This window comes from Mauremys reevesii, linkage group 14 (assembly GCF_016161935.1).
Source record: "Mauremys reevesii isolate NIE-2019 linkage group 14, ASM1616193v1, whole genome shotgun sequence".
NCBI lineage: Eukaryota > Metazoa > Chordata > Testudines > Geoemydidae > Mauremys > Mauremys reevesii.
The window spans coordinates 42,667,353-42,694,733 of NC_052636.1; the positions used below are offsets into that span (position 1 = coordinate 42,667,353).

Below are 27,381 nucleotides of genomic sequence, written 5' to 3' on the forward strand. Positions count from 1 at the left end.
GGCTTGACAAAGCCTGGCTGGGTTGATTTAGTTGGGGTTGGTCCTGCTTTCTGCAGGGAATGGACTAGATACCTCCTGAGGTCCCTTCCAACCCTGATATTCTATGGTTCTATGACATACATCCTATGGCTCAATAGAAAAGATCACAGGACTGACCCCAAAGAAGGGTGAGCTGGAAAAGGCAGAAGCAGGCAACCCATCTGGGAGAGCTGAGCTACTACGGTGAAGATGGTGCAAACATCACTATGGGGGAATTAGCAAATGTGATTTAAAAAAAAAAAATCTTTGCTCAGCCCTAGTCAAGGCATTTATTACAGTTCTCTCTTACGTGGATTTTCTGATGCCTGATAAGGAGTGAGCTCCAACTGAAGCTTTTCCCGCACTCAGAGCATCCAAAAGGTTTCTCACATGTGTGGATTCTCCTGTGTGTGATAAGGTGTGAGCTCCAATTGAAGCGTTTCCCGCACTCTGAGCATGTATAGGGCATCTCCCCTGTGTGGATTCTCTGATGTGATATGAGGGCTGAACTATCAGTGAAGCATTTCCCGCACTCAGAGCATGTGTAGGGCTTCTCTCCTGTGTGGATTCTAAGATGTGTGATAAGATGTGAGCACCGACTAAAGCTTTTCCCGCACTCAGAGCACGTGTAGGGTCGGTCTCTTGTGTGAATTCGCTGATGTGAGATGAGGGTTGAACTATCAAGGAAGTGTTTCCCACACTCAGAACATCCATAAGGTTTCTCACCTGTGTGGATTCTCCGATGTGTGATAAGGGCAGAGCTTTGATTGAAACATTTCCCGCACTCAGAGCACATGTAGGGTTTCTCTCCAGTGTGGGTTCTCCAGTGTGTGATAAGGGTAGAGCTCTGACGGAAGCTTTTCCCGCACTCGGAGCACATGTAGGGTCTCTCTCCTCTGTGCATTCTCTGATGAGTGACAAGGTCTGAGCTCCCATTGAAGCTTTTCCCACACTCATGGCATGTGTAGCATGTCTGTTCCAAGTTGATTCTCTTGTGTGGAATAAGGTCTGAGAGGCTACTTAAGTTTTCTTCTGACCTCTGCTGAGTCTCACAGGCTGTTTCTTTTTCTGGGAGTGCACAACTCCCGGAAACGTTCCCTTTGGATCTTCCTGACAGCGTTCCATGTGGTTCTACTTGCTCAGCATCTTCCTGCTGGGGTTTCTGCTCCTCATTCTCACGCACCATCCCATCACCTGATGGGAGACTGAGCCAATGCAGACATAGGTTACTACCTGCACCGGAGAGAAAGGAAATCTCAGAGAGAGGAATGGAAAAAGGGATGAACAAACCAAAATGTGTGTGGGAGAGATCAAACCTATCAGGTGCTGATTTTCACCAGAACACTCAGGTGAAAGCTACATTGGGCAGGGACCTGCTGCCACTTGTCAGAGCATAGGTGGGAAGCCATGAGTCACATCTGCAGGGAACAATCCTGAACTTGGAGGGCTCATAGGGTCTTTGTAGGGAATCCCAAATGTTTCCTGAAATCACAGACAGTTTGAGGGAATCCCAATTCCCTACCTGTGCAGGCAGCTCTCAGGAGCACTTCTTTCTCAGCGCCCTGGAGATCTGGGACCCACGGCTCTTCCTCTCGTTCCAGCCGGGAGATCACATCAGGTTTGGAATCTGGAAGCCCTACTGCAGGCAAAGAAAATAAGGGAAGTCAGTGGAATTTGTGGGATACTTGTCACAAAGAATATTCCATGGTTTTACCCCCGGCTCATTTTTAAGCAGTAACATCCCAAGGCCAGCTTCCTTGGCTCAAAGTGGCAGGAGAGTTGTTAATCATATTCATTACCTTAGTGCCTAAGAACGAACTAACAGTGAGTCCCCATTGTGCTAGGCAAAGTACAAACACAGAACAGTAGATGGCCCATGCCCTGAAGAATTTACAATCTAAATACACAAGACAGACACAGAATGGGTTAGAATAGAGATATTCAGGCCTGTCTGTAAAGCCTAGACTTTAAGAACTTAGGTGTATTTTTATCACTTAGCTAGTTACGGGGATATAAAAACAAAGAATCAAAATCACAGTCCGCCTGTGAATGGGCCTTCTCTCACTAGGATAGTCTGAGGCCTTGTTCTTAGGCTAAGGCCTTTGGCTAAGCAGTAGGGGCAGCCATAAGCTGGGAAGCGAAGGATCACATCCTCACATCCCAAACCAGTCACACTGAAATAAGGTGCTATTGGGCTGTTAGGAAGTCGATCCTGTCCTGATAGTGCTCATCACCACCAGATAAAGAAACAGATCTTAAGATGGTTAAAGAAAACTTAGTTTGACAGCATTCTGTCCGGCAAGAAATCACTTCTCAATAGTTGTGGTTGTGAAACTCTTTTCTGTATTGCTTTTTCTTTATGTCCCACAATTTTCCATTGTTAATCTGTCTGGTTCTCTAAGTGTTTCTCTCTGCTGTATAATTAATTTTGCTAGGTGTAAGTTAATTAGGGTAGTGGGATGTAATTGGTTAGAGAATTATATTACAATCTGTTAGGATTGGTTCATTAAATTTCAGTACAATGATTGGTTAACATATAGCTGAGAATATTACTATATAAACAGGAGGGGGAAGGGAAATTGGAATCATGTTTGTTAACGGGGGAACATGGAACAGGAACACAGGCAAGGCTCTGCCGCATCAGAGCTGGGAAGGAAACACTGGGGAACAGACTCTATGGGAGTATAGAGATAAGCCCGACTGGTGTGAAGGGCTTCGGAATATGCTTGCTTAGAAACTAACCCCAATAAACATGGCATTGTCTGCGCTTCGGACTTCTGGTCTTTTGCTGCTTGCTGTCTGCGTGACAAGAACCAGGGAAGCAGGAGGCCTCTAACATAACTGACATGACTTGATAACTAAGAGGTGAGCTTTTAAGGAAGGTTTTAATACACGTTGGAAATGATCAGGGATTCCCATGAGCACTGATGAGGGGACCATGCAAAATATGCATTTAGTTCCTTGTCTTATTTTATATCCTTTCCCCATGTTAGGGATTTTAAGGGGTCCCACTTGCCCCAGACTGTGTCCCGCTTGCCCCAAGTTGAATTAGCTGAGCATAATTAACATTAGGCCATTATAGGTCAGCTTGATATTAAGACATAGGATAGCTGGTATGGCATAATCAAAAGGCCAACAGGAGAAAGGGGAACCAACGCCTACTGATAATTGTGAAACATGGCCTAGTATAACAGCATATTAGCAATGGAAAATTAATAAAGAGTTTTGTACAATGTAACCGCACGTAGGTGGGCACACATATAGTTAGGAAAGGGCTTACTGTAGAACTCTATTGGAAGCAGTTGTATTGGGCAATTTGGTAAACAATAAGGCGTTATTAACAATTAAGATCCAGACCCCCACCCATAGGGTCAGAAGCAAACTGCATCCTAACCCCTGCCTTTCAGGCCCAGGCCTGTTAGCAAAACCCAATTGCTATATAGAACAAAGGTTAACTTCTGCAAAATTTGTTTGTCTGTATATAGGGGGCACGAGGGGGGGTGGTGTTGATGAAGAAACCAGAGAAAGGGAAAGCTGAGGGAAGTTCAGCTAGAATGCAACAAGAGCCTTATCCAATGCAACCGCAAAGGAGGGGTCTTACAGGCAGGCAGACTATCAACGAAAACTGCCCAGAAACAATAAAAGGAAACACCATGTATGGGAGAAAACTGAAGTAGCTTGCAAATGTCACAATTGATACTCCCAAATAAGGGTATTTTAAGTAAATGCTAATTTGCGGTTTTAAACTTTATAAGCTTGGTAAAATTTGTAACAGGCAGAGGGGAGTTTTAACCCTCTCCCTGCATGCATGCTTGTACTATAATAAAGGTGCCTCAGTGTGTCTGACCCAAAATCAAAGGCGTGCTCAATTTTTCCACGACACCCATTAGGCACACTGGCACTGTCATGGATCCATGGGATCTGTGCAATGCCTGGGCTTTTAAATAGTCCTCTGGCTTCAACACTCCTACTTCAACCTGTGAGCTCTGCCAGCAGGTCCAGCTGAACGACACTCCTGTTCAGAGACTGTTCCTCAGTCAATGCACAGAGCAAGTTTTTGCTGTGGCACTGGGCAGACTGTTAAAACATAGCAGGGTTCATTAGTGAACCGAAACACAGCACTGGAAAGTCCTTAGATTAGCACAGGGAAGCGAAGAAGACAATATAGTCCATGTATATAAGTGAAACTGAACAGAAAGAAAACTGGAGTGTAGGCTCTAGAACAAGGCTTGGGTAGGGATTCGGGGTTAAAGGTCTGGGATCCCCCACAGCTCTGGATCCCCAAACCTCTCCTCCCTCCCACTGACCCACCCAGCCCACTTCCTGGGTGCCCTTGCTCCACACTACCCTCCCCTTCTTCCCATTACTCTCAGCTGTCACCACCTCCTGGTGCCTTGGGAGCATCTTCTGTTCCCTCCTCGTCTCTCACAACCTCATCCCCCCTTGCTCCAATTTACCTCTAACCCTGCACACACCCTCCCCATGTCCAGGCACCCCAGAATTATCTACTCCCCCGACCCCTTCTCCTCATCTCACATGGCTCTGTTCTCCTTTCACCTTTGGGCTCCTGAATGACAACGTTATATTCTCTTCTATCAAAAGAGGAGCTCATCTGACTGTCACACAAGCCCTGCATCGGTCACACACTTATTTACTCAATTTAGAATTCTACAGGAGGCATATTTTCCTCTTAAAATGAGGAAAAGGCATGAAAGCTACAGTTATTAATGTAGCCAATAAGGACACATTAAATGCAATTTCAAAATGACTGATGACAAATGTCTAAAAATTATTCTAGTGGGTGGGAGATAAGGCAAAAAAGTGGGGGCAAGGAAACTTGTCAAAACTTGGATGATGAATAAAGGTATAAAGTTATTACTGCTCAGGTTCTTTAGAGACCCCACAGCTTGTAATGACCAAGGTAACAGAACTCCTTACCCAGCGAGGTCACCGTCTCATAGTTCTCCTGCATGACATCGCTGTAGAGGGCTCTCTGAGTGGGGTCCAGCAGAGCCCCCTCTCCCCTGGTGAAGTACACAGCCACCTCCTCGAAGGTCACCGGCCCCTGAAAGAGCAAGAGTCCAACACTCAGGACCTCTTTCCCCACTCACAGCCCCACACTCGTGGGGGAGAGGAGCCAATCAAATGGAAGCTCTGGGTGGCTCACAGGCAGAGTCCCACCCCCACCCTGCTCAGAGCAGCCAGGAAACGCCAGGGGGAGGGGACGAAGCGAGAGCCCCTTGTCTCTCCCAGTAGATCCATCCCCCCCTACTAGCCACAGACGGACACAGGAGATGGAGGCCCTGGCAGGGTGCAGGGAGAGCTCGCTGGCAGGGAGCCCAGCGCTGTTCTCATTGTGAAGAGCTGGACGGGGCCAGACTCAGTGGGGGGCAGACGACATGACGGTCCAGGGGGGCCTTGCTGAGGGGGTTCCTCCAGCAGGGGTGTCCTGTCTCTCCTCCCCCCACTTCTCTTCAGCTGTCTGCCCCTGCACCTGTTCCTGCAGCCCTGCCCCCCCTCCCCACTTGGAGCTGCCCCCGGCCAAGCTGCTCCCAGGAGCCTCCTGTGCTGTGCGGGGGGGGGAGCGGGGGGGTGGCTGATGTCGGGGTGGCCCCACCCTCCTGCCTCTGTGCCCAGTCTCTGCTGAGCTGAGGTGGGGGGACAAGATTCTGTGCTGCTGCCTCTGGGTCAGGAGTGGGGGCTGCTGGCCCCTGCTGCCGTGTGAATGAGCCTTCGGACTAGTGAGTGCCGATGGGCTGGGAGTGACAGCGGGTGTGTCTCACACTCCCCCACCACACACACTTCAGTTACTGTTGTTACTTCCTTTTACCTCCTGTCAAAATGCACAAAGTACATATAGTCTCTGTAATTTTATTCTTTCACATTCGGTCAGGATGACAGTGCTGGTAGTTTAGCTTTTTAACTGATCTCTGAATTTCATCATTTTATTTCTGTCTTATGCTTAAATTCAGTTCTTTGAGAAACAAGTTCTAAAATGCCTCACCTGGCCTGGCTGGAGTAATTATCATTATTACTGTTATTGCCGTATTGTGCTTTGTCATTTGCTATTTACAATATTTACAATCAAATAACAGACTGTACATTTTGCTTGTACTTACCTTCGCAGGGCTCGTTTGAAAAAAAAAATAGCTAAACTCAAAACTTTAGACACTGTGCGGATGAAGAACATTTATCTTCAAACTGTATTTTTAAATCTGTCTGTAAAGTAACTTAAAATTTCTATGAAAATAAACGCAGCTCCAAGTATGATACTAATAGCAATGATGGAGTCAAATCTTACTGAGTCACATACATGATAGTGATATGCAGAGAACCAGGCACATGCAGGTGTTAGGCCTGAATAAAGATGTAGCACAAAACCAGTTGTGCCAACCTGACAAAAATCAGGCTAGCAGAGGTTTCTGGGAAGATCCAGAGTGAAATACTGAAAAGCAGTATTGTCTTACAAAGCCCTGGGAAACCGTGAGATCAGTGAACGGGCTGGGACCAGCTGTGTTATATTGAGAGACAAACTGTCTCAAGCACTGATAAGGAACACAAGCATCTCACAGTTCTGACTAACTCCCTGGTTTAGTGTTCGGTGTGTTTTTAACTCCCTCACATTCCTAACCTTTGGCGCTTGTTGAGATATTAACAATTCAATATTGTAGAGACTAGGCATGCGTATATATTAGAAGGTGTCTAATTTCTAGTTGTTAGACAAAGAGGGTGGATTGCTCTAGTGAATGATCTATGACGTAATAAAACTGTCTATATAAGCTAATACTAAGCTGTAAAGGGGGGGCTGGTTCTTTTCGGATACGAGCTGTTCTTTACTGATACGTGCACTTATCAATAAAGAACTTTTTATCGGACCTTGCTGGTGTTGCCTGGTCTCTCTGCGGTCAGACAACGAACTTCGCTGTTGGGGTTCGAGTCCCCGACATCTTTGGCGACTCCGGTCGGGACTTTGTCTGACTCTCCGGCGGGGGATCAGACTCTGAGGCAACGCAGCGCGCATCCTCTGATTTAGAGGAGCCTTGCCTGGTAATCTGATCTCTGCGTCGGCGATAAGGCGAGTTCTGTGAACCAGCTGAAGCTCGTAGAAATCCAGCAACATCCACCTACCCGTTGAGTAGGGTTAAGGTTGCCTGGGTTAGAGTCCCAGTGCAGATTGTCGGGGTTAGAGTCCCTGACAACTTAGGTCTGGGTTAGAGTCCCAGTCCAGGTCTGGGTTAGAGTCCCAGTCCAGGTTTACACAGGATCCAAGTAGTCTGGGTTAGAGTCCCAGCCTGGGTTTGAGTCCCAGTCCAGGTGTTCGAGTCCCCTGGAGAGGTAAGTGAGCGCTCGACGCGGGAGGTGGGGGTTAGAGTCCCTTTACCTTGACGCGGGGAAGAGGGGTTAGAGTCCCCTTACAAAATGGAACAAGTTGGCAGTAAGTGTCTGGGGGACGCCCCATTGTCTCTAATACTTAAAGATTGAAAGAAGATTTCTGGAACCAGGTAGCTTTTGGAGCTGTATGTTTAAAGCTGTATGGACAGCTCTTGTAAAAATCCCCCAGCATATGCCCCAGAGCCACACTGGGAGGGACGTCTGTCTCTCTTGGGCTCACGCCATCTGAATTTTATTGACTGTGCAGCAACATATGATGCATCGTGATAATAGGAAATAATGGTCTTGGTGTGTGTGTGTGTGTGTGTGTGTGTGGAAAATGGGGGAGGGACAGTCTAAATATTCCACCTCAACCCCTAAGGGTACCCCAGCATGTTACATGTACGTACATTATGGTCTTAAAACCTGCAGGTATTTAGAGAATTGGAATCTTTACACGCGTGAAAATCTATCTAAACAATGCCCATTAGAAGGTACCTTTAATCTAGATAAGATCATATATCTCAAAGGAGCTTTTAATCACCAAAGAAAGGCCTCTGACACAGTGTGAGCAATTTGTCTAGGAACGGGTTAATTTGAAATTCAGCCTGACTTGGTGAAACTGGAGAAGCCACAGGCTGGAATCTGAACTGGACTCTCTGAAAGAGACACTGCAGGAGATTCCAGGGTGTAAAAAACAGCTCTCCCAAGAGCGGAAGCTTGTTGGAAATTCTGGACAAGCTGTATACAGGATAATCTCCCGTCTGCCTATTCCCCTTCTCTGAACGTTATACAGACGTGGCCAGTTTGGACATGTGTGAGTATTAAAGTGGCTTAAGGGTTGAAGTATTCATGTTCTTCCTGAGTAATGTGGGAACGTTCCCAACACTCTTCATTGTTGTTTTATTATTTTTAATTAAGCTTTAAAATTTGATTATATGGTGTGTTTCCCCCAACGTCCTGCAGTAATAAATTGGTAACAGATTTGTCACAGTTTGGTAAGCAATGCAGAATAGGGGAGCCCTATAGAATTTACACCATCTATCTGTTTTACCTTTGTTATTTTGTGTTTCTTTTGTTTGGTACTGTTAGTATTATATGTTGAGGATTGCATGATTAAAGGTGAGCCTACTCTCAGCTGCAGTAAGTCTGAGAACTGGAGAGGGGTTTAGCATTTTTCTCTCCACCCTGGTTGACCGGAAGGGTGGCAGGTGGATCTACCCCCAGTCGTAGCAGGACTGGGCAATAGAGTAGTTGGAGAAAAGGGACAAGATGTGTACTTGATAACTAGAATTGAGCAATTAAGGGCATAGATCATGAACCAGGCGGCAACTCCAACCTGCGCCAGGGCAAGTTGCAGGCCTTGAGACAGGATTTCCAGTTACAAAAGGAAGCCCTGGCTAAGCAAGAACCAGTCCTTCAGGGACTTGTTAAAATTTAACCATTTGTGCTCAGCATATGTTGTAACAGCAGTGTGTTTGCTACAAGAGGAAATTAAATAGTTCAACGCCAGTGGGCCATGTGTTTTGCCCAGGTGGCAAGCCTCACAGGGGAGGACTCGAGTAGTTTGGTGAGTAGAAATGTTTTAGGGAAAGGACCAGAAGGGTGGGGGCTACTTAAAAAGCCCACCCTCCTAGCTAATACGTTGGTACCCATGGAAAGAAACGGTTCAGCAAAAAAACAAAAAAAAAAGGATCGGGCCCAGGCGGCCAGGCAACAGACAGACGAATTGTTAAACAGGTGAAAACTTTTCGGGTGTAGTGAAAGAACAGAGTAAGTAAGTATACGCATAGGGGTTCATATACTCAGAAGAATATTTGGAATGGTGATCTGAGTTGGTAAGTGGTTGTTGAAAGGACAAGCAAGTGATTTAAGGCACAGTGAAAAGTTAACTCTATAGTTGCTGGAGGGAACAGCAGTTGAATTTTGTAAATGTACTAAAGTAAAAAGTTCTTGGTGTCTTTGAAATGTTTGTAAATAAATTCAGGCAAAGAAATTATTAGATTGCAATCATTTGGCTATGAACAATTTTGTTAAATTAGCTGAAGAATGTATACAGTGCTATGTAATTAAAATTGTATTAGGCTCTAAGAGCACTGTGAGTGATGTTTTCTTTCAGTGTTTACAAGCAGGAGTTACAAGTACAAAGCGAGCCAGTGAGCATCTGTATTAATGCAAATTATCTAACTAATAAGATAGGAGCCACTAAAACAGGGGCTGCCTATACAACACATACAAGACAATATGGGGTAATTCCCTTGTTTTGCCTAAAATCAACAAAAGTCTTTGTATATTTTTAGTAATGATTGCCTGCCCAAAAGGGGTAGACTTCTGGTTCTGTCTTTCAGATAATCAGAGAAAACTGATGCCGGCTGAACAGCATCCAACGTACCATGATTTGCTGGCACAGTAAAAATTGTGTTTTGTGTTCTATGTTCTGTCTTGTGGTGTTTCTCTGTGGCCAAATTGATGTGTTTAATATTTTTATGGGATGGTCTGGTTTAAAATCAAGCAGCAGTGTTGGATTAAAATGCAGATATTTGTTTTGTTCAACTTAGAATACAAAGTGTTTGGATGCATCAGAAAAATGTGATATACTAAAGTCTTATACATTTTCTTAAGTAAGAGAAAGATACTACATTGGTCAAAACTTTTAATTGACAATTGTTATTGAAATTTGCATATTAACAGTCTTTGAAAGCAAGGACATGGAAAGTTAACCCACTCCCCATATTGTACATGGGATCCTTCTGGCTACCTCAGACTTCTAGCCAGAGGGCTGGGGATGGTGGAAAGCTATTGGCCTACAGTTTGTATTAAATGAACTCATCGAAGTGGGTGTGCTTGTCTTGGTTTGTTGTTCTCAAGCTCTGTAATAACATTATTTTAGTAAAATGGTATATGTGGCATATATTAGATAAGACTAATGTACTGTATAACAGCAATGTGTATGTGTTCATTGTTAACAAACGGTGTATAAGTAAAACGTGAAAGTTTTTTTTTTGTAGGTTAAAAAAAAAAGGCAAGAAGGGAAGAGAAAAAAAAAACACAAGTTGACTGAAAAAAAAAAAAACTAGATAACATGCTCAGTTTCAAGCTGAGACACTGACTTTGTTCAAGGACACTCCTCACAGCTAAGACTTGGCTAACCCCCAAAAGGAACAAGGGGGGGACTTAAATTTGCCCATGCACCTATGAAATTTGTAAACTCTGCAAAGATACTAATGCAATGTGTTAGGTTTCTTTTCTCACAGGTAAAGAAGAAACAACCCAAAGATCCTAGCAGCCTGCCCCTCCTTGGAACCAGGAGACTGGGTCTACATAACGATCCATCAACGAAAGACTGCCTTGGCTCCATGCTGGAAAGGCCCGTATTGAGTCCTGCTGACTACCAACACCGCTGTGAAGTGCCAAAGACTGACTGTTTGGACCCAGGATTCTCTCTGCAAAAAGACCCCTCCACCTCACAAGAATTCTCCTACTGATGATAAGCCTATTCTTTTTTTCTAGTTCTATTGTGCTTCTGAACAGCATGGCAAAAGGACAAGGTAACGTGCTGGTTGAACCTCTCCCTTGTCCACGGACAAATCTATTGTGCCTTTGAATTTTTCTAAAAGAAGCAAAACCATTACAGGGTGATGTACTGATAATCTCTTCCCTGTAGAATGCTAAACTACATCTGTTTTGGGAAAGAAGAAAAAAACACCTCACTCCACTGACATTGCCAAAGTCCAGGAATTCCTGACTAAAAAGAACATTAAGAACTGACCCTGGTGAAGAAACAAACAATTACACACTGACAGGAAGAAATTTGTGGGACTTATATTTGGAACTGTGGTATTAATTGGATTTTGGGGTTTATTCTACAGGCTGCGCCCTGTGTTTTGGATAAATCCTTCAGCATGTATTGCCCTCCCTCATTGCATTTTGAATAACATTGTCCTTATCCAGTTTTCAGATCGCTTTTACATACCCAGATTGCTCACAAGGGGCTGCCCTTACATTAGTATAACAGAGAGCCTGGGCTATTTCCTCTGCAACAAAGAGGGACCTAAAAGCCAAGAAAATAATGAGAAATTGGGCCAACTAGAAAAGGCCACTAGACTTACTTTTGAAGCTCAGCTGTCTTAAGTTCAGGCTGGAGTTGCTGAGTTACATGTCATTTCCACCCTTAGTTCTGTGACCCAGACGTTACTGACAGAGATGGTATTGCATATCACTGAGGATGGGAAGGTATTGCAGTGGGATCTAGTATGTTTAAATTGATCCTGAGCACTGGACTTGGCCCACTGCCCTTACAGACACGTCAGGAGTACCATCTGATCTGTGGTCATGAAGACATACTTGGACACTTTCTGGATGGAAGTGTGGACATTCACAGTGCTCCTTCCAAGCATATGGACCAGTTAGGGTGGGTGTAGCTTCCACATACCGAATACTGCTGGGTCCATGGGGAGGATGCATGTGGAACTGAATTATTTACCGAGACATCTGGGACATTAGACCACTTGGTATCTCCAACTGATTTATAGTCAGTGCCCCAGACCAATGAACTGTTACCCCTGAAGGCGATTTGTAGCTTCGTCTGCAACTGGAGAAACCGTAACCCGGTTGTGCCCTGCCAAGCAGTAATTTGTTGTCCCAAGAGTCCCGTTGGTCCTCTAGGGACAAAGGGGGGATTGTTAGGCCTGAATAAAGATGTAGCACAAAACCAGTTGTGCCAACCTGACAAAAATCAGGCTAGCAGAGGTTTCTGGGAAGATCCAGAGTGAAATACTGAAAAGCAGTATTGTCTTACAAAGCCCTGGGAAACCGTGAGATCAGTGAACGGGCTGGGACCAGCTGTGTTATATTGAGAGACAAACTGTCTCAAGCACTGATAAGGAACACAAGCATCTCACAGTTCTGACTAACTCCCTGGTTTAGTGTTCGGTGTGTTTTTAACTCCCTCACATTCCTAACCTTTGGCGCTTGTTGAGATATTAACAATTCAATATTGTAGAGACTAGGCATGCGTATATATTAGAAGGTGTCTAATTTCTAGTTGTTAGACAAAGAGGGTGGATTGCTCTAGTGAATGATCTATGACGTAATAAAACTGTCTATATAAGCTAATACTAAGCTGTAAAGGGGGGGCTGGTTCTTTTCGGATACGAGCTGTTCTTTACTGATACGTGCACTTATCAATAAAGAACTTTTTATCGGACCTTGCTGGTGTTGCCTGGTCTCTCTGCGGTCAGACAACGAACTTCGCTGTTGGGGTTCGAGTCCCCGACACAGGGCCGTGGAGTTTTTATAGCACGTTGGGGGGCCTTAGAAAGAAAAAGGTTAAGAACCTCCCCCCCCCTCAGCCTCCCTGGTGGGTGCCCCCTCACATCTCACAGCAGCCGCTGGTTAATCAGGTCGGGCTCCAGCCCTGGGAGTCTGGCCCATTTTCCTAGCCCGACCTAGGGGGTTGTTTCCTGTCCCACAAATTAGAGCATTTCCACCCTCTTACCTCGTGGGTCTGTTCCTAGAATGGAAGCCGCATATTGAACAAGTCCCAACAGGTTTGCTACACCCTGGCCTCCTCCCATTCTCCCTCCTGGGAATTTTTTGGCAAACTCCAACCCCCAAGCCAGACTGCCCAAGCCTCCCTCCTCCGGTGCATTTGCTGTCCCTCTCCCTCCAGCAGGAACCCACCAGCAACTCCCCAATAACCCCTACCTGGACGGGATCCTCTGCAGCCATTTCCCTTCCCTGTCCCATGGGAGGATGGGATGAGCTGGAGCAAAACCTGGACGACATCCTGCAGCCTGGCAGGGTGAGAAGGGCAGTTGTGGAGGTTTCAGAACAGGCTTTAGTTCATGTCACATCACGATTCCCCCAGGATCTTTCCCTGCAGAGACACAGCCTAGGCTCTGCCATGCTGGGAACATGCTCCAGCTCTTTATTGCAGGAGAGACCTGGTCCCTCCTGCCAGGCTAAGCCCACAGGGAGATTTTTCAGCCTCCCCAGTAATAAAGTCTCTGAACAAAATGCTGGAAAGGAGCAGAACCAAAGGGGCTGGGCAGGCTCCATAGGGATACTGGCTCCTCCCTTCCCCTCCTGTGCGGCCATGTCCTGTCGCTGGCAGAGATCGGCCCCCCCATCTACCCCCCCAGAGGCAGCCGCGTCTGCGGGCTCCCCCAGCCAGCACCCACTAACCACCACCCACGCTGGGGGAGTGACACAGGACAGCAAATTCCCACCCACCCAAGGACAAATTGCTGCAGATAAACGGGCTGGGTTCACATCCCAAAGCTGAGGAGAATTTAAGAATTATGGAGAAAATAGGGAAAATGAGAGCCTAGCGAGTCAATAATTTTAGGAAAACGAGGGAAACTCCTTGGATTTTCTAGCCACGTGTGGGGAGGGGAGAGAGAAGGGGAAGAACTAGAGAGAATTGTTCTCAGGTTTTGAGACGGAAAGAAATGGAACAAACAGGAAAAGGATGTGAGTGGCTCACCCCCGTGACCATAGGTGTGTGCAGCACATTTCATTAGGGTGCACACCCAGGGAGCCCCACCCTAGCCCCACCCCATCCACTGCCTCCCCCTTCCTGCCCCCTGGCTGCCCCCCTCAGAACCCCAACCCCTGCTCCTTGTCCCCTGACTGCCCCCTCCTGAGACCCCCACTGTAACTGACTCCTAAGACCCTACCCCTACCTGTCCCCTGACCCTTATCCACACCCCTGCCCCCAGACAGACCCTGGGACTCCCACGCCCCATCCAACCACTCCCGCCCCGACAGCCCCAGAAATCCCGACCCATCCAACCCCTCTGCTCCTGCCTGCTCCAATCCCGCTCCACCGCCCGACAGGCACCCCCGAACCCTCAACCCATCCAACCCTCCTGCTCCTTGTCCCCTGACCGCCCCTCCAGAGACCCCCACCCACTAATCACCCCCCCAACTATCCAACCCCCCTCCCCACTTCCTGGCAGCTCTGTCTAGTGGCTGCTCCCACCCACCCACTCAAAGTGGCAGAGGAGGTTCCCTCTCCTTCGGGGGGAAGGTTACCTAGTGGTTAAAGCACAAGACTCAGGCTCATGTGTTCTGGGTTTGAGTCTCTGCTCTGCCACAGACTCCCTGCTTAGCCTTGGGAAAGTCACTTCTCCTCTTTGAGCCCTAGATCCCACCTGCCCAATGGGGCCAACACTGAACCTGCCTCCTGGGCTAAATCCATCCATGGCTGGGTGATGAGGGTGGGGCAGGAAATGGAGATACCAACATGGGGAGATTTGGGCTGAATTTCTCCTCAGCCGGAGAGTGGGAGCCAGCTCCACAGGGGGATGGGAGCGAGAGGGGCTCAGGCCAGCTCCACACAGAGGGGGGGTCAGGGCTTCGGCCCTGCAACTCAGGGCCGTCCTTAGGCATAGGCAGAATAGGCAGCCGCCTAGGGCACCACTAGGTCTGGGGGCACCGCTCTGCTGGGAGCCTGGACAGATGGGAAGCAGTGGAGCATGTAAGATCAGGCTGCTGGGTCCTAGAGAGAGCCGAACGCAGCACAGTCTGAGGGAGGGGATTGGCTGCTGGGATCTCTGGGAAGGGGAGGGGGTAGGGGTTGGGAAGGAGCTCACCTGTGAGTGTGACTCTTTCCCCCTGGCTGAGGTGAGGTGAGGCAGGCTCTGCGGCTCTGGAACCAGTATCCTTTGTTGTCCCCCATAACATCCATTCTTCTCCCCCGCTGCCCCATGGAGTATCCCCTCCTTTCTCCCTCCCCCCACGGAGCATCCCTCTCTCTCTCCTCCCTCCCCTCCGTCAGGGCTGGGTTGGGTGAGGTGCTGGGGGGGTAGGTGGGGGGAGGAGGCTGGCTGCCTGCAGAGGAGTGAAAGTGAAAGTAACTTCTGGGATGGGAGGAGCCTATACAGGAGAGATGGGCTCCACCTAAACCAAAGTGGAACCAGACTGCTGGCGCTAAACATTAAAAAGGTTGTAGAGCAGTTTTTAAACTAGGTGATGGGGGAAAGCCGACTGCTGCAGAGAAGCGTGTGGATCGGACACAGACTTCTCGTAGGGAGAGTCTGATGATAGAGAATCTCCAGGTTATAGTCAGGAGCAGAGGAATGAGAAATATAATGTAAGGGCCGGATCAGATGATGAACAGTCACATAAAAAAGAATCTGGCACATCAGAAAAAGGCAGGCTAATAAACAGGGACAAGTTTTTAAAGTGCTTGTACACAAATGCCAGAAGTCTAAATAATAAGATGGGTGAACTAGAGTGCCTTGTGATAAAGGAGGATATTGATATAATAGGCATCACAGAAACCTGGTGGACTGAGACCAATCAATGGGACACAATCATTCCGGGGTACAAAATATATCGGAAGGACAGAACAGGCCGTGCAGGGGGAGGAGTGGCACTATATGTTAAAGAAAGTGTAGATTCAAATGAAGTAAAAATCTTAAGCGAATCCACAGGTTCCATAGAGTCTCTATGGATAGAAATTTCATGCTCTAGTAAAAATATAACATTAGGGATCTATTATCGACCACCTGACCAGGACAGTAATAGTGATGATGAAATGCTAAGGGAAATTAGAGAGGCTATCAAAATTAAGAACCCAATAATAGTGGGGGATTTCAATTATCCCCATATTGACTGGGAACATTTCACTTCAGGACGAAATGCAGAGATAAAATTTCTCGATACTTTAAATGACTGCTTCATGGAGCAGCTGGTGCGGGAACCCACAAGGGGCGAGGCGACTCTAGATTTAATCCTGAGTGGAGCGCAGGAGCTGGTCCAAGAGGTAACTATAGCAGGACCGCTTGGAAATAGTGACCATAATACAATAGCATTCAACATCCCTGTGGTGGGAAGAACATCCCAACTGCCCACCACTGTGGCCTTTAATTTCAAAAGGGGGAACTATACAAAAATGAGGGGGTTAGTTAGACAAAAGTTAAAAGGTACATTGACTAAAGTGAAATCCCTGCAAGTTGCGTGGGCCCTTTTAAAGACACCATAATAGAGGCCCAACTTCAATGTATACCCCAAATTAAGAAAAACTGTAAAAGAACTAAAAAAGAGCCACCGTGGCTTAACCACCATGTAAAAGAAGCAGTGAAAGATAAAAAGACTTCCTTTAAAAGATGGAAGTCAAATCCTAGTGAGGCAAATAGAAAGGAGCACAAACGCTGCCAACTTAAGTGCAAGAGTGTTATAAGAAAATCCAAAGAGGAGTTTGAAGATCGGCTAGCCAAAACTCCAAAGGTAATAACATAATGTTTTTTAAGTACATCAGAAGCAGGAAGCCTGCTAAACAACCAGTGTGGCCCCGTGATGATGAAAATACAAAGGAGCGCTTAAAGATGATAAAGTCATTGCGGAGAAACTAAATGGATTCTTTGCCTCAGTCTTCACGGCTGAGGATGTTAGGAGATTCCCAAACCTGAGCTGGCTTTTGTAGGTGACAAATCTGAGGAACTGTCACAGATTGAAGTATCAGTAGAGGAGGTTTTGGAATTAATTGATAAACTCAACATTAACAAGTCACCGGGACCAGATGGCATTCACCCAAGAGTTCTGAAAGAACTCAAATGTGAAGTTGTGGAACTATTAACTAAGGTTTGTAACCTGTCCTTTAAATCGGCTTCGGTACCCAATGACTGGAAGTTAGCTAATGTAACGCCAATATTTAAAAAGGGCTCTAGGGGTGATCCCGGCAATTACAGACTGGTAAGTCTAACGTCGGTACCGGGCAAATTAGTTGAAACAATAGTAAAGAATAAAATTGTCAGACACATAGAAAAACATAAACTCTTGAGCAATAGTCAACATGGTTTCTGTAAAGGGAAATCGTGTCTTACTAATCTATTAGAGTTCTTTGAAGGGGTCAACAAACATGTGGACAAGGGGGATCCGGTGGACATAGTGTACTTAGATTTCCAGAAAGCCTTTGACAAGGTCCCTCACCAAAGGCTCTTACGTAAATTAAGCTGTCATGGGATAAAAGGAAAGGTCCTTTCATGGATTGAGAACTGGTTAAAGGACAGGGAACAAAGGGTAGGAATTAATGGTAAATTCTCAGAATGGAGAGGGGTAACTAGTGGTGTTCCCCAAGGGTCAGTCCTAGGACCAATCCTATTCAATTTATTCATAAATGATCTGGAGAAAGGGGTAAACAGTGAGGTGGCAAAGTTTGCAGATGATACTAAACTGCTCAAGATAGTTAAGACCAAAGCAGATTGTGAAGAACTTCAAAAAGATCTCACAAAATTAAGTGATTGGGCAACAAAATGGCAAATGAAATTTAATGTGGATAAATGTAAAGTAATGCACATTGGAAAAAATAACCCCAACTATACATACAACATGATGGGGGCTAATTTAGCTACAACGAGTCAGGAAAAAGATCTTGGAGTTATCGTGGATAGTTCTCTGAAGATGTCACGCAGTGTGCAGAGGCGGTCAAAAAGCAAACAGGATGTTAGGAATCATTAAAAGGGGATAGAGAATAAGACTGAGAATATATTATTGCCCTTATATAAATCCATGGTACGCCCACATCTCGAATACTGTGTACAGATGTGGTCTCCTCACCTCAAAAAAGATATTCTAGCATTAGAAAAGGTTCAGAAAAGAGCAACTAAAATGATTAGGGGTTTAGAGAAGGTCCCATATGAGGAAAGATTAAAGAGGCTAGGACTCTTCAGTTTGGAAAAGAGAAGACTAAGGGGGGACATGATAGAGGTATATAAAATCATGAGTGATGTTGAGAAAGTGGATAAGGAAAAGTTATTTACTTATTCACATAATATAAGAACTAGGGGTCACCAAATGAAATTAATAGGCAGCAGGTTTAAAACAAATAAAAGGAAGTTCTTCTTCACGCAGCGCACAGTCAACTTGTGGAACTCCTTACCTGAGGAGGTTGTGAAGGCTAGGACTATAACAATGTTTAAAAGGGACTGGATAAATTCATGGTGGCTAAGTCCATAAATGGCTATTAGCCAGGATGGGTAAGAATGGTGTCCCTAGCCTCTGTTCGTCAGAGGATGGAGATGGATGGCAGGAGAGAGATCATTTGATCATTGCCTGTTAGGTTCACTCCCTCAAGGGCACCTGGCATTGGCCACTGTCGGTAGACAGATACTGGGCTAGATGGACCTTTGGTCTGACCCTGCACGGCCTTTCTTATGTTCTTATGTTCTTATGTTAACTCACTTCCTCGGCCAGGATTGGAATGTCACACAGGGCTGGGCTGGGGTTAGCCAGATGTGTGAAAAATCAGGACAGGGGGTTGGGGTAGGGTGAGCAGATATCCCTATTTTATAGGGCCAGTCCCAATTTTGGGGTCTTTTTCTTATATAGGCTCCTCCCCCCCCCGGCCTGATTTTTCACACTTGCTGTCTGGTCACTCTAGGTGGGGGTAATTGGTGCATATATAAGACAAAGCCCCAAATATCGGGACTGGCTCTATAAAATCAGGACATCTGGATCTGGGCACCCTAGCTGGGGAGCGCCTCTCCCCCGGGCTGGCAGTTGCCAGCGATCCACCTCATCCGGGGGGAGCTGCACAGGGCAGGATGAGCTGCTGTGGCTCCATGGGTGACCTGTCCCTGAGATCAGATGCTGTGCTAACTTCACCATGGTCCGTAAGGCTGGTGGTGGTGCCCATTGGCGTGTGATTGGACCTGAGGGTTTGCTGCTGCTGTTGCCACTCTGCACGCCAAGAGGTGGATTTTGGGGTCTACTGCAGATGTTGGACCAGCAGGCTGGGGGGTGAGCCAAGCATGAAAGCAGTACTGTGTTGCCATTTAGATTGTCATTTAACAACTTTGTTTGCCAAAAATTCTTGCTAACAATCCTGAATCCAATTTCAATATTTTTTTTAAATCAATATCTTAGCCAAAAACAGAAAATTAAGTTGTTTTGAAATTATTAGTGACAGGTTTGGTTTGAGGCAGGGAGTGGGCCAGTTTTCATCAGAGAAACAAAAAAATGTTGACTGACTTTCCTATAGCCTGTTACTCCTGATAAGAGCCCTCCAACAACAGTAATATGCTCATCTCCTTACTAGCGTATAAAGCAGGGGTCGGCAACCTATGGCACATGCGCCAAAGGTGGCAGGTGAGCTGATTTTTGATGGTACGCAGCGGCAGGCTGAGCGGCTCAGCCTATCACTGCTCTGGGGTTCCGGCTGCTGCCCTATTGCCAGCTGGGATACCGGCCGTCGGCCCCACTCAGCACCTGCTGCTGGCCTGGGGACCCCCAAGGAACCCCAGGCTGGCAGCGGGCTGAGCAGGCGGCTGAACCACTCAACCTGCTGTCAGCCTGGGGTTCCATTCACTCAGCCGGCAGTGGGCTGAGTGGGCTGGTGGCGGGCTGAGCAGGGCCGGTGGGGGGTTGAGTGGCTCAGTCTGCTGCCAGTCTGGGGTGCCGGCAGCACTCAGCCTACTGCTACTCCGGTGTTCCGGCTGCCAGCCCCTTGCCAGTCAGGAGCCCAGCCGCCGGCCCCACTCTGCCTCCTGCCAGCCTGGGTGAGCAGAATCCCAGGCTGGTAGCGGGCTGAGGGGGGTTGGCAGCCGGGAACCTGGCTGGCAGGAGTTGGTGGTCAGAACCCCAGACCAGCAGCGGGCTGAGCAGGGCCTGGGATCCTTGGCTACAGGGGCGGCTCTACGTTTTTGGCCGCCCCAAGCAGTCATGCGCGGGAGGCGCCCCAGAGCCGCGGGAGCAGCGGATCTCCCACGGGCATGACTGCAGAGGGACCGCTGGTCCCGTGTGGCTCGGCTGGACCTCCCGCGGCTGCGGACGGTTCGCGGGTCCGGCGGCTCCACTTGAGCTGCCGCAGTCATGCCTGCGGGAGGTCCAGCCGAGCCGCGGGACGAGCGCCCCCTCCGCAGTCATGCCTGCGGCAGGTCCAGTCGTCCTGGGGCTCCGGTGGACCTCCCGCAGGCATGACTGCCGCAGGTCCGCTGGCCCAGCCTGCCACCCCCCCCGGCGGCAGGGGACGGGCCGCTCCTCGGCTCGCAGCCGAAGGATGAGCTGGGGCCCCAGCCTTTTGCCGCCCCCTAGATTTTGCCACCCTAGGCACCAGCTTGTTTTGCTGGTGCCTAGAGACGCCCCTGCTTGTCTAGGTTTCCAGCCACCAGTCCCGCTCAGCCCGCTGCCGGTCTGGGGTTTCATTTACTCAGCTGGCAGTGGCCTGAGCAGGACCGGTGGCCAGGACCTCAGATAATAACAATAGTTTATTTATATAATATAGACATAGAGAGATACCTTCTACAAACGTTAAAATGTAGTACTGGCACGAGAAACCTTAAATTACAGTGAACTTGGCACACCACTTCTGAAAGGTTGCCGACCCCGGTATAGACTGACCATATGTTGTACTAAGATTCTCCTGCTTTTTTCCCAGAAGTTGGGCAGCCAATGTTTTACGTTTTCACAATGTTTTCTCCAACTTTCATAAAGTAAATACATAGTTAATGAGTTAAAAAGGCCAGGAACACTTCCTTTTGAAGAATCTGTACAGCAGATCATGCTAGAGCTGTGAAAATGTCAGTTTTTGATGGAACTTTAGAGGCAGTGATTTATTATGTATTTTATCATGTGAATGTGCTGCTATTGCTAATGTCTTTCCAAACAAAAATAAGGTACAATAGGACTTCTGTAACATTTCTGTGCTACCTTAATCTAGATGAGATGATTCTGTGCTGACTTCATTTTGGTCACTTTGTGCTTTACCTAGCAGTAAAACTAGGGTTATATTTTCCCACTGTTTGGAAACCCAGCTTATTAAACTGATTTTGCAGCCAAAAAAGCCAGAAAGATTGCTTTTAATTAAAAACAAATCTTTGTTTCAATACCTCTTCATATAAATTTCCAATAAAATTTTGACAAATTAAAAAATTATATTATTTGCATCATTCTGTCAAATCAGAATTTTTCTATAGTGCTACTTCTTTAGTGCTAGTGCATCAGCATTACAGTGTGCTTCATTAAGTTAAACTGGTTTTAATAACGTGAATGTGGCAAGTTTTCCAATACTGTATGCTTATATTTGTGTTGCTAAGAGCAGATCAAGCACAGGGGCACCAGTTTAATAATCTCGCCTAGGGCACCAGAAATCCTAAGGACGGCCCTGGTGGTGGTGGTGACCTCACAGAGAGATGCTGACATCAGCCAGGCAGGACAGGGGCGATGGGCCAGGAAACCTCAGAGACCCCTATGGCCTTGCTTCAGCAAGTCTCCTTCTCCAGGTCTCTCTTTGAGGACTGAGGGAGTATTCGGGTTCACGGACGTGAGCGCCAGGAGGAACCTCTTTCGAGTTTTCTCTTTCCCTTTCAGTGATTTTACTAGAAAACAGCTGTCCCTGTTTAGAAGGTAAAAGCCTCCTGGAGGTTTGAAACCTGTTCAGTCTGATCCATGTGGTGACAGTTGAATTCTAGGCATGGAAAACACGAGCTTAAGGAGGCAAAATTTTATTCTGCACCTGGGATTTTGTCCCTTAGAATCACTGGGGACATTGGGGTTTGTCCTTTTTGTTTCACCTTTTGTCCTTTCTCCTGTTCCCCTCTCAACACCAGGAGAGGGGTGTGTGTTGCGGGAGAGTGCTCAAAATGTGGGGCTGAACTAGTGCTCGGGCAGTGATCCCACCAGTGACCTGGGCCATCCTTTGGGCTCTCTGGTGAGAACCCTCAGCCTCCCGTCCTCAGTCTCTACCCTGATTGGCTGAGCAGGTGGTTATTGACAGGGAGGAGACTCAGGTCCTTGTTGTTCTCTTTTAAGACCAAGTAAATAAGTCAGAACCAGTTCTATGTTTGATGAATTTTGCTGCTTCTGGGCCAAAGCTTTCTACTCCTTGGGCACATTTGTCCCCCTCTCCACTTTCAGCATGAGGTTTCAGCTACCATACTCCCTCCCCCTCCCTTTCCTGTTGATAGCAGCCAAGGGAATGCTGGGAAATTTGGTTCTTCCCCTGCTCCAGGGCTGGCTCTATAGGCAGGGAGCTAACCAAGGAACTACAGCTCTCAGGGCTCCCGGTTGGTTCTCTGCTCCCAGGCTGGATCCCTGCCGGCTGCCGCCCCTGCAAATGGGCTGCTCCAGGCACCTGCTTGCTTTACTGGTGCCTAGAGCCACCTGATCCTGTGCCCCTGCCCGGAGCCTGCATCCAGCACCCAAACTCCATTCTAGAGCCTGCACCTGACTCCATCCCAGAGCGCAACCTCTCAACCATCCTACACCCCAATCCCTGCCCCAATCCAGGGCCTGCACCCCAGACCTCCTCCCCAACCCAAACTCCTTGCAGAGCCTTAGGCAGGTGGGGCAGAGTTCGGGGGGCAGGCTCTCAGTGGTCTGGGCATCACCAAAACTTCTACAAACCTGCTGCCACTGATACTTGGGGCGGGGTGAGGAGGCGCGGCGAGTTGGTGGATGGAGGGCCACCATTTTCAGTATTTTAATGTTTGGTACTGCAGTGATTGACTGCTGTGTGCAGTAATATAGTGACCCTGGGGTCCATACTCGGGGGTGAGGAGGTCAGCCACGAGTCGGCGGATGGAGAGGGCAAATCTCTCAGATTCAAAATCTGGGACAGCGTCTGTTGGTCCTTTTTGCTGCTTTTCTCTGGGCTGGGGGTTGTCCCAGTGCGGCACAGAGGGGTTCCCACAGGAAGGTGCTTGCTCCTAACCCCCGAGGCCGTCAGTGTGTCGGCTCTTCTCTAGCCAGCCCACTTGCCAAGTCTGATTGTCCCTGGTCTGGCTCCCAGCCCCTCTCCAAGGGGTGCAGCTGTCTGGAGGTGCTGCCTTCCACGCCTTCCTCAGTCCCACCTCATTCACTCCACAGGGCGACGGGTTACCAAGTGGGGGGAAGATCTTATTCTACTTCTAGCAAAAAGACATTTTTCTATTACCTTAATTGCACTACCTTAGGGGCCCCCTATAACATATTACCAAGGTTCAATACAAAGTCATAGGCAAGTTATACAAAAATGCATAATGCAGAGATTTATCTACAACTGCACTGAGTGACTGCTGGGCGCAGTGATATGGTGACCCCTGGGTCTTTGAATGAGGCTTTACACTGGGGGGCAGGCGAGTCGGAGGCGAGCGGGTGGGCAAGTGGCAGGTGGGCACAGAGGTGAGCAGTGAGCCAGCAGGGGCTCAAGGGGCAGGGATGGGGGTTTCTGGCCGGGGAGGGAGGAGGTGAAAGGAGGCGAGTGGTGGGTGGGGGACTGACTAGGAGGAGATGCAGCAGGCCAGCGGGGAGCTAGGGGTTGAAGAGGGGTGTGATGATGGGGACGAGCGGGGAGGGGGCAGGTCCTATTTTACTGCTGTGATCTGGTCACCCTATGGGTGCCATTTCTTCCCCCTCCCCCAACCTTCCCTTTTGGCCCACACCTGTTTCAGTGGGGCGGCGCTGGGAAAGGAGGGTTTGTTTCTTTGGGGCGGGCAGTGCTGGGGACGTTGTTTCCACAGGGCTGGGCAGCGCTGGGGACGTTGTTTCAAGGGGGCTGGATGGCACAGCGGGGGGAGGCACTTTTATATTCTTGCTTTGAGTGCAAAAATAGCTAGTTATGGCTCTGGGACCCCATATTGCGCTAGGTGCTGTACAATCCCTGGCCAACACTGGGACACCCAGGGGGTTCCCCTCAATCTCCCTGAGCCTCTGCAGCCCAACTTCTTCTAACTCCATCTGGATCACACACACACACCCCCCGGAAAAAAAACAAACCAAACTGGGCGGGGCAGCTCCTGGGGGCGGGGCTTTGGCACAGAGCAGGGGCAGGGCAGCTCCTGGGGCAGGGCTCTGGCACAGCCTAGAGGCAGGGCAGCTCCTGGGGCAGGGCTTTGGCAGAGATGGGGCTAGTGCCCACCTCAGAAAGTCCTTGGCCCGGTGAGTGTGGCAGCTGCAGCCTGGGTTGGGCTTGAAGGAGCCAGGAAGGGGCTGGAGCAGTGGCCAGAGGCTGCAGGCACCAGGGGCCAGAGGGATCCCAGGGGAAGCCCTGGGGGCAGAAGAGAGACTCCACACACAGGTCTCAGAAGCTGAGGGTCTCGCAGCCCCTGGGGATCTGCTCTTGGGTGGGGTCTGGACAGCGATGGAGCACCTGCCTAATGCTGCCTCAGGTGTAGTGTGAGAAACTGCTGTGTGTAGGAATTTGCTACTTATGGTGCATTGAGCATGCTCAGTAAATCTGCTGAAGCCACTTCCCTTCACCCTGCCCTTACTCAGAATCAGATTCTGCAGATTGCTATTTACAGGGTGTCATAAATGTATAGCTACGGGCAGTGATGAGCTGCCAAAATGCTAACAACCGGTTCCCTCCTCCTCACCCCATGAGGTCATGCCCCCAGGACTCCTTCCCCATCCACCCGCCCCATGTTCTTTGACAGCCCCCACCCCAGGACCCATGCCCGATCCACCCCCTTCCAGGTCCCGACTGCCCCTTGCCACCCCATCCAACCCCTTCTCTGATTCGTGATGGCACCCTGGGACCCCTACCCCATCCAACCACTCCTTCTCTCTGTCCCCTGACTGTCCCTGGAATCCCTACCCCTAACTGCCCCATTCAACCCCTACTCCTTTCTGACTGCCTCCCCCGCTTGCCCCATTCAATCCCCTGTTCCCTGCCCTCTGACCGCTCTGACACTAATCCATTCCCCCAACTCCCTGCCCTCTATCCAACACACCCTCCCTGTTCCCTTACCATCCTACCTGGCAGGCAGGAGCTGCACCGCCCGGCTGGATCCGGACCCGGGGGCTGGGCAGGCAGGAGCCGCCCCCGCTGGACCTGGACCCGGGGCCGGGCAGGCAGGAGCCGCCCCGCTGGACCTGGGCAGGCAGGAGCCACCCCGCTGGACCCGGACCCGGGCAGGCAGGAGCCGCGCCCCGGCTAGATCTGACCCGGGCAGGCAGGAGCCGCCCCGGCTGGACCCGACCCGGGCAGGCAGGAGCCGCGCCCCCCCCCAGCTGGACCCGGACCCGGGCAGGCAGGAGCCGCGCCCCCCCACCCGCTGGACCCGACCCCAGCAGGCAGGAGCTGCGCCGCCCGGCTGGATCTGGGGGCCGGGAAGGAGCCACTCCGCGCTGCCCGGCGAGGTCACAGCTGGACCCGGGAAGCAGGAGCCGCACCGCCCATCCCCAGGGTCCGGCCGCGACCTCGCCGGGCGGTGCAGCACCTGGAGCCCTCCCCTCCCGCTGGCATCCCCGCTCCCTGCCCCAGCTCAAGCTCACCTGCCGGAAGCCGCTGCTTTCTTCTCAGCCCTCCCAGGCTTCCCGCGCGAACAGCTGATTCGGGGGAAGCCTGGGAGGGGGAGGAGAAGCCAGAAGCTTCTGAAGAGGAGGCGGAGTGAGGTGAGCTGGGGCTGGGGGAAGGGCAGGGAGCTGCTACAGCTTTTCTTAAATTTAAAAGCCCTTTTGGAACTAGTTGTCCCTCCGGGAACAACCGGTTCTAAAGGGGGCTTCTAAATTTAACAACCGGTTCGCGCAGGCAGCTCACCACTGGCTACGGGTAGCATAAAATACCCTGTAAAGGGTTAAAAAGCTCAGATAACCTGGTTGGCACATGACCCAAAGGACCAATAAGGGAAGAAAATACTTTCAAATCTGTGGGGGAAGGGTTTTTGTTTTCGTGTTCCTTTGTTCTCTCTGGGTCAGCGAGGAACCAGGGCATGGAAAATACATCTCCCTAAGCACATGGCATAGAAAAACCTTAGAGATCTGTCCATAGGCAGGTCCTTGCATAGCTTGCTGAGTTACAAGGTGTATCTGCCTTTTCTCAGTGGGTCTATTGTAGAGCTGATGGTCTGTAATGGGCCATCAAGCAGGCTAGGCAGAACTGACACCAACTTGTCTGACTGGGGTGTTCCCTGGAAGCAGAGCACAAGTTTGAAATACGGGCAGCATAGAGCCAATATTCATAACATCAACTACAAAAATGATACACAGTTAGAGATAGCATAATTATAATCAGTCAGTCAGAACCGCTCCATAGACCCCTTACACAACAGCCTTTCTACAATATTGGCTGCGAATATAGAACAGTGGTCGCAACGGTGATCTATACAGTTACAGATTATGTCAATAATGTCATAGGAGGTGACACGGCATCAATGAAATTGGAGCTGGGGCAGCAAAGAGCCACCAGATGTTCTGAGGGCTGGAGAAAAATGCCTTCTAGTGAGCTATTGAAAGAGCTCAACCTATTTAGCTTATCAAAAGAAGACTGAAAGGTGACTTCATTGAAGTGCTGAAGTGCCTTAATGGAGAGAAAAGTTGGGTATTAAAGGGCTCTTTAATCGAGCAGAGAAAGGCACAACAAGACCCAATGGCTGGAAGGTGAAAAGAGACAAATTCATATTACAACAAAGGCACAAATATTCAACAGTGAGGATGATTCACCACAGCAACAAGTTACCAAGGAAAGTGATGGATTCTCCATCTCTTGATGTCATTTCATGAAGACTAGATGCCTTTCTGGAATGCGTTTGCCCCAAAAGTAGCTATGGTGTCCTACAGGAGGCCTGTGATACGCAGGGGGTCAGATTAGATGCTCTAATGGTCTCTTCTGGCCATGAAGTCGACTAATTTCTGAAAAACTGAGTGTAGCATTGGGAGCAGCGTCTGATGTTTCCCTGTCTAGCCGGCTTGCTGCCTAGAACGAACGCTCCTTGAGTGGGGTGATCCACAGGGAGTAGCTCAAACCTCCAAAGTGCCTGGCCAGGGCAGGACATTAGCACAGCAAGGGAGGGGTGTGGCAGTGACATCACAAAGGCCTTTGGCAGGACCTCAGCCTATTGGTCGAAGGTGGTGGGGAGGTGGTGACCTCACAGAGAGATGCTGACATCAGCCAGGCAGGACAGGGGCGAGGGACCAGGGAAACCTCAGAGACCCCTGCGGCTTTGCTTCAGCAAGTCTCCTTCTCCAGGTCTCTCTTTGAGGACTGAGAGAGTATTCGGGTTCACGGACGTGAGCGCCAGGAGGAACCTCTTTCGAGTTTTCTCCTTCGCTTTTAGTGATTTTACT

General features: G+C 48.9%; 1 pseudogene; it reads right to left on the minus strand.

The window, feature by feature from the left end:
• Positions 1–27,381, minus strand: part of LOC120381647 — a 438,779-nt pseudogene that overhangs the window by 37,761 nt on the left and 373,637 nt on the right.